This window comes from Branchiostoma floridae, chromosome 12 (assembly GCF_000003815.2).
Source record: "Branchiostoma floridae strain S238N-H82 chromosome 12, Bfl_VNyyK, whole genome shotgun sequence".
Classification (NCBI taxonomy): Eukaryota; Metazoa; Chordata; class Leptocardii; order Amphioxiformes; family Branchiostomatidae; genus Branchiostoma; species Branchiostoma floridae.
The window spans coordinates 1548173-1559508 of record NC_049990.1 but is presented as its reverse complement, the minus strand read 5'-3'; the positions used below and the strand labels follow the sequence as shown (position 1 = coordinate 1559508).

General features: G+C 44.4%; 1 long non-coding RNA gene across 1 annotated transcript; it reads left to right on the top strand.

The window, feature by feature from the left end:
• The first annotated feature begins 6566 nt into the window (after positions 1–6566).
• On the top strand, positions 6567–8219 carry LOC118427867. The gene is made up of 3 exons (XR_004832596.1): positions 6567–6759; positions 7482–7514; positions 8172–8219. It is a non-coding gene; the product is annotated as an uncharacterized LOC118427867 (long non-coding RNA).
• Positions 8220–11336: the final 3117 nt, after the last annotated feature.

The following is an 11336-nucleotide window of genomic DNA, read 5'->3' as shown; positions in this document are numbered from 1 at the left end:
GATCTCGCAGGCCGCAGCAAGACGGCAGTGCAGCTGCAAAATAAATTAACAAAAATGTTTCCTTTGTTATGGCAGGCCCATCCAGTCCCCCAGCAGAGACAGCTCAGACGCCGGTGGACACCACCCAGCCGACAGCATACCAAAATCAGACTGGTAAATACGAATAATCATTCAAGTAACAATTCAATTATAAGAAAACTTATTTGCACATTCATGCCGGTAGGCTAATTTGCAAGTACATGGTAGAAACAAGACATGGACTATACCAGTCCTGTAACAATAGACAGTGATAAATACTATCATACAAAAAGACTACTAGAATACTAGTGTTGACTTATCTAGACAGGTTTGGTTTGACTTCTTTTTTGGATGCAGAGGAAGAGGAAGCCCCATTTTTTCTACAATTTGTGGGTTTTGTAATTTTAACAGAAAAGTTGTTTTCTGTTCGTCCGCAAACTAAATGATAAAAATGAAAAAAAAAAATACCCTTGGAGCCGCAAGGTGCCCCACGGGGCCTCGTAGGGGGCACGCCTGAAAGTGCCCCCAAAACAACCATTGAACTTCCCGGCCGGGACTTTTTTTTTTAATTTGACCTAAGCCTAAAGCTTTAAACTCCAAGCAGATCCTACAATGGCACAAGATAGTACCAAACGGCCAAGGAGTGTAGTCAGCCAAGAGGTGTTTATTTGCCATGTAGCCAAACGCACTCCTAGGCCGACTTCACCCTTTTGGCAGCTTTTAATACTATCTTATGCTGCCGGAGGATATGTTTGGAGATTATAAAACCCCTTTCCTCTGTCGTTAGGCTGTAAAATACGAACTGGATCATCCTACCGAGGAACAGTCGCGGTGACTGAGACGGGCAGGACGTGCCAACGCTGGGACAGTCAGACACCGCACTCACACACCCGGACTCCTTATTTTTACCCGTCATCCGGACTGGAGGAGAACTACTGCCGGAATCCGGACGGGGATCCCGTGGGGGTTTGGTGCTACACCACGGATCCGGACCAGCGATGGGAGTACTGCGACGTGCCGGACTGTACCGGTAAGGCCTACATCACAATTCAAAACCGGGAAGACAAAAAGTCCCACTTTTTCTACAATTTGTGGGTTTTGTGATTTTAAGAGAAAGCTGACTTTCTGTTCGTCCGTGAATGTGGGAAATCTTGGGTATGCCATAGTGACGTCTTAAAACAAGACGGTTCTTTTGTTATGGTTAAAGGAACAATTGGAAATAAAATGATTGTTCGCCTTCCTCTGCTTTATACGAACAATATGAACGTTAACCGCAATGGAAGGGGAACATATTGGTTTAGATACGTTTCATCCTTTTATTCTTCTCAAAGAAAATTAAGTCAATGACCTGTACCAGACAGCTGTTACCATGGTTACTGGGGGTGTGTCCCACACTCGGAGGGGTCCGATTACATCATGTAGCAACTTGTGGGTAAGAGAGAACTGCACGGGTTGGTCATCATACATATCAAATGTGTGCTTGAGTTAGAATAAACAGAGCTGTATTTTGTTAGGATAGATGTTGGAAATGGTTGTGATGAATACATAAGTCTGATAATCGTTGTCTCAGCCATTGCAGAGCCAACCAGTCCCCCAGCAGAGACAACCAGTCCCCCAGCAGAGCCAACCAGTCCCCCAGCAGAGCCAACCAGTACCCCAGCAGAGCCAACCAGTCCCCCAGCAGAGTCAACCAGTCCCGCAGCAGAGCCAACCAGTCCCCCAGCAGAGCCAACCAGTCCCCCAGCAGAGTCAACCAGTCCCCCAGCAGAGTCAACCAGTCCCCCAGCAGAGCTAACCAGTCCCCCAGCAGAGCTAACCAGTCCCCCAGCAGAGCCAACCAGTCCCCCAGCAGAGCCAACCAGTCCCCCAGCAGAGTCAACCAGTCCCCCAGCAGAGTCAACCAGTCCCCCAGCAGAGCTAACCAGTCCCCCAGCAGAGCCATCTCAGACGCCGGTGGAGACCAACCAGCCGACAACATACCAGAATGAGAACAGTAAATATGAAGAATCAGTCCCCCAGCAGAGCCAACCAGTCCCCCAGCAGAGCCAACCAGTCCCCCAGCAGAGCCATCTCAGACGCCGGTGGAGACCAACCAGCCGACAACATACCAGAATGAGAACAGTAAATATGAAGAATCGTTCAATTGGCAATTTAATAATAAGCAAACTAAATGATCAAAAATGGCAAAAGAATACCCCGGGAGCCGCAAGGGGCCCCACGGGCCAACGCCTTAATGTGCTCAAAAAACAACCCGTAAACTGCCCGGCAGGGACCCTTTTTTTTCAAATTTGACCTGAGCCTAAAGCATTAATCTCCAAGCAGATCCCATGATGGCATACGATAGTAGTAAACTGGCCAAGGAGTCAGCCAAGAGGTGTACATTTGCCATGTAGCCAAATGCACTCCAAGGCCGACTTCACCCTTCTGGCAGCTTTTGATACTATCTTATGCTTTCGTAGGATCTGTTTGGAGATTATAAAGCCTCTTTCCTCTGTCGTTAGGCTGTAAAACACGAACAGGATCATCCTACCGAGGAACAGTCGCGGTGACTGAGACGGGCAGAACGTGCCAACGCTGGGACAGTCAGACGCCTCACTCACACACCCGGACTCCTTATTTTTACTCGTCATCCGGACTGGAGGAGAACTACTGCCGGAATCCGGATGGGGATCCCGTGGGGGTTTGGTGCTACACCACGGATCCGGACCAGCGATGGGAGTACTGCGACGTGCCGGACTGTACCGGTAAGGCCTACATCACATTTCAAAACCGGGAAGACAAAAAGTCCCACTTTTTTCTACAATCTGTGGGTTCTGTGATTTTAAGACTTTCTGTTCGTCCCTGAATGTGGGAAATCTGGGGTATGTCATGGTGGCGTCTTAAAACAAGACGGTTCTTTTGTTATGGTTAAAGGAACAATTGGGAATAAAAGGATTGTTCGTCTTCCTCTGCTTTATACGTACAATATTAAAGTTAACCGCAATGGAAGGGGAACATATTGGTTTAGATACGTTTCATCCTTTTATTCTTCTCAAAGAAAATAAAGTCAATGACCTGTTGACAGCTGTTACCATGGTTACTTGGGGTGTGTCCGACACTCGGAGGGGTCCGATTACATCATGTAGCAACTTGTGGGTAAGAGAGAACTGCACGGGTTGGTCATCATACATATCAAATGTGTGCTTGAGTTAGAATAAACAGAGCTGTATTTTGTTAATATAGACCATTTGAAGGTGGACATTGTAGATTTAATTGGAAATGTTTGTTTGAACCCTATTTATTCACGAAAGCTCAAATCGGCCTGCAGTCCGCTTTTCATTGAGGTCATGAGGGAAGAGGCAAGGGTCAGACAAAGTATTACAGTAGAATATTGTTCATAATTGTCCATTGTCACTTGTATATCTACTATGTTTATACCATGTACTTGCAATTAGCCCTCGGGCACGAACTTGCAAATAAACTTCTTTATTATTATTATCATAATTATTATAACAGAAATACAGGTTATATCGTTTAAGTCCTTATGAGTCTTTATGTTACCTATCTATAGTTAGAAATTCCTCTGCATCTAAATTGGTTATCTCTGCAAGTAGATAATTGCCAGGATGGAAACGGAACGTTCTATCGAGGCACCGTCTCTGTGACAGCAACAGGCAGGACATGTCAGCTCTGGGACAGGCAGACACCTCATCAACACACCCTGACACCTGTCAATCATCCGTCCTCCGGACTGGAGCAGAACTACTGCCGGAACCCGGACGGCGAACCCGGAGTGTGGTGCTTCACCAAGGACTCCTTAACCCGATGGGAGTACTGTGACGTACCGTCATGTGGTAAGGCTTGCTTCTCTTTGTTTGTTTGTTTGTTTGTGCCTTTATCTAAAGTCGATCTTTTTACATTTGTTTAGGGTCGCACAAAATGCGAAATGTATACACAGACCGCTTCCAAAGTCATATCCAGTTGCTTGAGTTGCTTTATGGAATTATTACCTGGATGTCTAACCTTCCGCGACGCAACAGAATGGCAATACGGAAATCATACGTGTGACCGATCCTAATGGCAGACAAAAAGTTAAAGTTTGCCCATGCATCTACAGACGCGTAGGGTGGCGCCCATCTCCACTTCGAAGTCCTTGGGCCACACATGTGCAAGCCACTACAGCAGGGGGCTGGTCCGCTGGTAGTGATGTGTGTTTAACTTCCATACTCTTCCTCATTAGTGCTGAGTGATAAGCAGAGAAAGCAGCATGTACCATTTTTAGAATCTTTGGTATGACTCGTCCGGGGAATCGAACTCACGACCTCCAGAATACAAAGCGAACACTCTACCCACTCAGCCATTGCACCGGTTTAATGGCAGAACCTTACTTATATATATTTTTTTCTACCAGCTTGGCGTGGGGACCTGCGATGCGGGCCGCGGTACCCGAGCCCTGCTGATGCCGGCAGCCCTGCTGAATGTAACCCCGCCAGTCTGCATCCCTGCTGCTCACCGTTTGGCTGGTGCGGCAACACTGCGGCACACTGCTCCTGTCAGCCCTGCGTCGACTTCAGGGAACCAGGTAAATATTTATTATGTTACCTTCACAGAAGGGAACATATTGTTTTAGCTTTGTTTCTTCTTCTTCTTTTCCGCACAAATAAGGTCAACGACCTGGACCAGACGGCTGTCACCATGGTAACCGGTAAAGTAGCAGGCACCATGTGGTGTTCGGTTACATAATGTAGCAAATGTCAGATCTAGAGGGGCTCGGGTCACTACATTTAGAAATGTGTTCAAATAAGAATGAACAAAACAGTTGCCAGTGTTAGACTACAACATGTGAAGGTAACATTCTGTATTTGATTGCAAATATTACCTTTCTATTTTATTTATTCATTTATAAGGATTCTCTATATACGATGAAAATGGAGGGCATGACGGAACAGGTGTCAATGGACACCTTTTCAAAGCCGCCATACACACATGTTCGCACATGTTTACACACGGCGGGGTTATACCGCCCCTTAATTTAAACATCTAGAGCACAAAGAAGTAATCATGGTAGTGAAATGCGCAACGTTTTTTGTTAATTCTTTTAATTTTTTTGTTTAACTCGTTTGCATTAACTTTGTCTTAACTTGTCTTACTTGTCTCCTATTGGACTAGTAAAATCGTCTTGAGCTATTTGCCATATCAATTCATAGGTAGGATATATTTTAAAGCATGCTCTACAACTAGATCTCTTCAGTGTCACTGACCAAGGACACTGGATGTTATCTGAAACATCTGACCATTTACGAAATCACATCCAGTTGCTTGAGTAATTGCTAGTTGGCGTATCTTATAACCTGGATGTCTAACCTTCATCGACGTATCAGTGCGGATTTATATTGCCATAAACGTCCTCCGACTGTCCCTCGCCCAGACCCAGTGACTGCTGAGTGCGCGGAGGCCGAACGCCGGTGCCCGGACTGGAGCTGCATCCCGGCATCGCTGTGGTGTGACGGCGTCTACGGCGACTGTCCGGGTCTCGAGGACGAAGCGGATTGTGGTGATCCGGGTGAGTTTCTGCATGAATCGTTTGATCAGGTCGGAAAATCCCTGGATAAACATAAACATAAACTCAAGCTTGAACGCCGAAGTTTCGGTGACCGTCTGTCACCTTCTTCAGGGCAGTTCTACCTGGTTCACATGTAGATGCACTGCAGCGATAGGTGTCGCTGCTTAGTGATGCGGTCCCAAACGCTAAGTCTTGCATATTTCCTCCCCTGCCACAGTGCTCGACTACACCGAGCGGAACGGAACCTTCTACAAGGTGGTCACGCGCCGAGCGATGACGTACCAAGATGCGCAGCGAGCCTGCGCAGTGGACGGAGGGCACCTTGCTGACCTGAAGACCCCGGAGCTTCAGGACTTAATCCTCTCCCTGATACTTAACTTATCGTTTGCGGATTTTCTTGACATGTACTGGGGCGAGGGCTGCTTCATCGGGCTGCAGAATGCCGGAGTAAGTGCCACATTATGATGTTATGCCAAAAAGCAGTTACTCAAGCAACTGGATATGATTTTGGAAACGGTTTCAGACACCATTCTGTGTCTTTCGTCAGTGACACTGGAGAGATCTTGTTGGAGAGAAGTTCTATGCTATGAAGAGTTGAACGTTTCCAAGGCCATATCCAGTTGCTTGAGTAACTGCTTTCTGGCGTATCTTATTACCTGAATTGGTCACCTTCAACGACGTAGAGGGGAATGCTACCTTAAGTTTTCTATAAACTCCTTGCGGCCGAGTGTTAGGCTCGGGACGATACTCGCCGTGCCCCCGAAGTTGTGCTCACAACCTTCCGCACTTCACCCAGGTGTAAAAATGGCTACCTGACTTGGGTCGGAGAGGTACAAGACTGAGTTTAAGTCGGACACAAAACGAATCCGTGACCCGGTAAGATATAGACGCCGTGACCTACCCGTGGGGAACACCTAGTTCCACATAAGTGTTTAACCATGTAGTAAATATGTATATGTTATAATCACGCATGTAACAAGAGTTTTATTCTGATGCATAGGGTGATGGCACGTGGGCCTGGTCCGACGGAACTCCTCTCAGCGACTGTGACTTCTCCAACTGGGCCCCGGAGGAGCCCAGCAACAACGACGGCGCTAACTGCGGGATGGTGTTGTACGTATACGATGCTATATACGGCGATGGGATTGCCTGGGACGACACCTTCTGCGATGTGCAGCACTGCTTCATCTGCCAAATTGGTAGTTTTGTCACATTCCGCCTTTTGTAATTGTATTGTGTACGGTGTCAGTCAGTCAGTCAGTCGAGGACATCGCCAGATGCCAAAACGGGAAGCATGCAGGACCCTCCTTCTCCACTCCTCCCTATCCTTACTGTACGGTGTATGCTTTTGAATCAAGAGATTTGAATGAAAAGATTTTTTTTTACACAACCGATGTTTTTTTTTACACCTACGTTTCGGTGACCGTCTGTCACTATTCTCAGGGCAATTCTGACTGGTTCATATTGTGCTACAGTACTGTTGTAGGTGTGGCTGCGTACAGATGTGGTCCCAAACATTAAGTATTGACATATTATATACATATAGTAAGGGTTAACACCTGTAGCTGCATTACCATGTGAAGCAGTCAGAATCACACCGAGGAAGGTGATAGTGATCAAAACGTAGATGTGAATAAAACAACGTTTGTGTAAAAAGAGTCTCCTTATTTAGTGATGTACCAACGCGATGAAACTATTTACAAAAAATATGTGTTCTTGTATAATGGAATTTTTCATACCTTTCAAACAAAAAATGGTATTGTTCAGTCGGCTACCATACTCAACCTCATGAAAATCCATCTGTATATAGTAAATTATGAAACAAAGTAAACTTCATCTAACCAACAAGGGAAAAATTGGCAGGTTTATTCGCTATAATGTCAATCAGGGGGTTTCCATCTGTGCCGTTTGTATCTTTCAGGGCCCGGTGAAGAGGATGCGTGTGCCTCGCACGGTAAGGTTGAACCACGTCCTGAACCACGTCTGTATCTATGAACGATGTTTTCCACTCTTTGGTTTGTTTAGAACCCACCACTGCACATGATCAGTTATTCAATCTACTACACATGTCTATGAATATGTATATGTATACATATATGTATATGTATACGTATACGTATATGTGTATGTATATGTATATATATACGTATACGTATATGTATGCGTATACGTATATGTATGCGTATACGTATATGTATATGTATACGTATATCTATATATATATATATGTATACGTATACGTATATGTATACGTATATGTATATGTATGTGTATGTGTATGTGTATATGTATATAAATATGGACACAGGTCTGGTCGTATTCACAAACAGCCAGATATCGATACCACTGTTATATCAAATTACCGAAAATCCAAGATGATGACCATACTCCAGTTTATAGACTGTGTTTATCACATTTAATGACATGCTACTGGATAAACTATGCATCCAGGCAGTGTACGGCTTTGCTATATGCGTAAATACTATTTTATGTTGTCGTTTGTCTTGTTTGTTAGTGTTACTGTAGATTGAAAACTCATGTTTTATGTCATCCGCGTAAATTGTGAGTTTTGGATGACGAAACTCACAAATGTGTTCTGACTTTCCTACAGAAACCACAACAGGGGCTCCTGACGTCACAACTGTGAATGAGGCTGTGACCACCGGCACTGCAGCCCGTCTGACCAACGGCGGTAAGAACACAGACCTGATTACGGGTGAGCGCAAAGACACTATGTCAGTTCAAGAGACTTCTAAACATAAAAGAATCGTTGATAAAACCGTGTTGCAATTAATCTGAAAGTATTGCGATGAATAATGAACATTCAAATTTCACGCACCAAAATCGTCCTTTAGTAGCTACCTAAAGTGCATCAACGCATATGTGCCTCTTCATAATTCATTTGTAGCAATACTTGTGTACATCTACTTATAGCACATCTCTCTCTTGTTGGGATAAAAAGTTTTACAAATTCACGATGTACCTTTGTTTTTTGACAGACTCAGAGTCGAATGCTGCTACAGTAAGTGGTGGTGGACTGGCCTCGGTTATTCTGGCTCACGTTATTCTGGTTACTACCACCTACCTGTTCGCTTAGGTTGAGCGAGACGAGGAGTGGAGACGACTTTCAAGCTTGGCTCGAGCGGGAGCTCGACCAAAGTAAAGCCCCCTTCACACGAGAGCACGAATGAGCCGGACTGCCGTCCGAATGAAATTTTTTTCTATTCGTGGCAATTCCTCGCAATCCGTACTGTATTCTAAACATTCTTACTGCATTCGAGATATTCGTCCTCGTTCTTTTGGCTGGCTCGAAAGTTTTTGACATGTTAAAAGCTGTCGAAGTGCATTCGAAGTGGAGAAATATCGAATGGCGTTCGTAGTGGATTCTTAGTGTATTCTAACTATTCTGACTGCAGTCTGACTGCATTCTACGGCTTTCTAACACTGTTCGAAACATTCTTATCTCATTCGATGGAGAACCGAAACGGCAAGCCACCTCGAATCCTGCCAGAATGTGGCCGAAAGAATATTTCGAATGCCGTAAGAATGTCTAGAATGCACTACGAATTCACAGGAATAGACAAGACTTTTCATTCTGACGGCATTCCGGCTCATTCCTTCTCGTGTGAAGGGGATTTAAGGCCCATTTGGAATTCCCACCCGAATGGCCCCGAATGTGACACGAAGTTTGCAAATACTTCATTCCGGCTGGTTCGGCTTGATTCCTGCTAATTCGATTTCCGTGTGAAGGCCCTATAAGTAAAGTAAGTTAGGTTGAGCTAGGCCAAAGGATCAATATAGTATAGCACAAAAACAGTTACTCGAGCAACTGGATATGGTTTTGGAAACGGTCAGACGTTTCAACTGGAATCCACCAGTTTTCGTTAGTGACACTTTAGTGATCTGGTCTTTTAAACAGTAACTCTAACTATGAATGAAGACAATTTCAGATGTCCAATCGGAAACGTGGTAAGACAAATTCAGACTAAAGACAATTTGGATTCCAAAGAAAAAGGTAAGGCAAAGTCAAGCTGAAGACAAGCTGTTTTGGGGCTGTCTTATCACCTTGATGTCTAACCTTCATCGGCAATATAGTATAGTATAGGATGAAAAATTGATCTGTGTAATTAAAATCTCATTATCAATGCAGACGCGCACGCTGCATGTCCAATGCTGAAACGAGATTGGGAGTTACCCAATTCTTTTTTACTGCCTCGATCAGCTTGTTTGGGGCGGATGGCGACACAGGATATCTGCCATTGCAGCTCAGTTGTAGAATAGCGTCTTAAGCATGCAGAACGGGGCATGGCTTATTGCATGCATTTACCGTTGATATAGAAACATCACTCTTCTTTCAAATATGGCTTATTTTCTTTAAAATCGATTCTGATCAAATGATCGCGTGAATTAGGATTTTTATAAGGCCATGTTGATTATGTTATATGGATGACATTCTCTGAGAACGCCCAAAATGATGCGAGCGTGCGAAGAAATCTAAATGGAAATAGTATAAAATACCACGTATCTGTATAGGAAACATGATAATACTATCGTTAATAGTTGGATATAATACTTTCTTCTCACTTCTTGAAGTACATGGAGATATATCTACAAATATTACTCCTATGTTCGATTATTTACGTTTTATGTTGTATGATTATTGTTTATGTTGATTGTCGCAGGGCTCCCTTGGAAATCAGTCATTTAGACTGAAGGGACGACCCTATAAGATCAATAAATGAATAAATAAATAAATAGCAAAACTGTATAGTCCGCATACAGCACTGAAAAGTGTACTATTCATACATTGGATGTTAGGTTGAAAGATATTACTTGAACTCTATATTCCAAATGCCGTTATGCTGGCAGGCTGAATAAAAGTTCTCATCACGGAACTATGCGACTCCAGATGTTTGAGAAAGATGTCAGTTAGCTGAGGAATGTTTCCTCTCTATTTTCATGCTCACCCGACATGCTACTGACATTAAGCCGTAGTCCGCTGTTCATTGTGCTTGTTGAAAAGAGCTAGGGGAATTTCCCCGCCGGTACAATGAACCTGTAAATACTGTACATGACGTCTGTCCTCTCTGTCACGACGACTAGCTCCTCAGTGAGCTAAAACTGATTCGAGATCACTTTCATTTATTACTTTCCTTTCCAGTTGCTACCCATGAAGACCCCCCCAACACACACACATGAGACAGCTGAACTTTTCACAGCACACCCGCAGACATAAACATGCCACCAATCATAGGTTTTCATCAAACCTACTCTGTGCAGATAAGACATATGTTCTGAATGGTGTTTTCCCCAGCAGTGTTGCTGTCCCTGGTGCTGAATCTACAATGTTTAGTGACTGAATGATGTTCCAGGTGCAGCTGGTCCAGACGAGGAAGCAGTGGTGCCCCGCCTAGAAGGACAATTCCCTTCCTCAGAAAAGTCCCTTCCTTTGCATAAGAGAACCTAGACAACGTTGAAAATTGCGAACCAGCGCCCCCATAGAATAGCCTGGGTACCATCCGGAAAGTAGTTCGCTCCGGTGTTCATTATATACTATATACAGTCGCTTCTAGCTCTGACATTCATTATATACTATATATAGTCGCTTCTCTGTGTTTCCAGCGAACATAGGAGCGAACTACTATCCGGATGGTACCCAGGCTACCTATAGAATAAAGCAACTGTAAATAACTGTAAAGCCAGATGACCAGCTTCCTGACCTACGTCCTGAACCTGCTGGGGGACGCGGAAGATGACTTGAGCCCTGACGTAATTG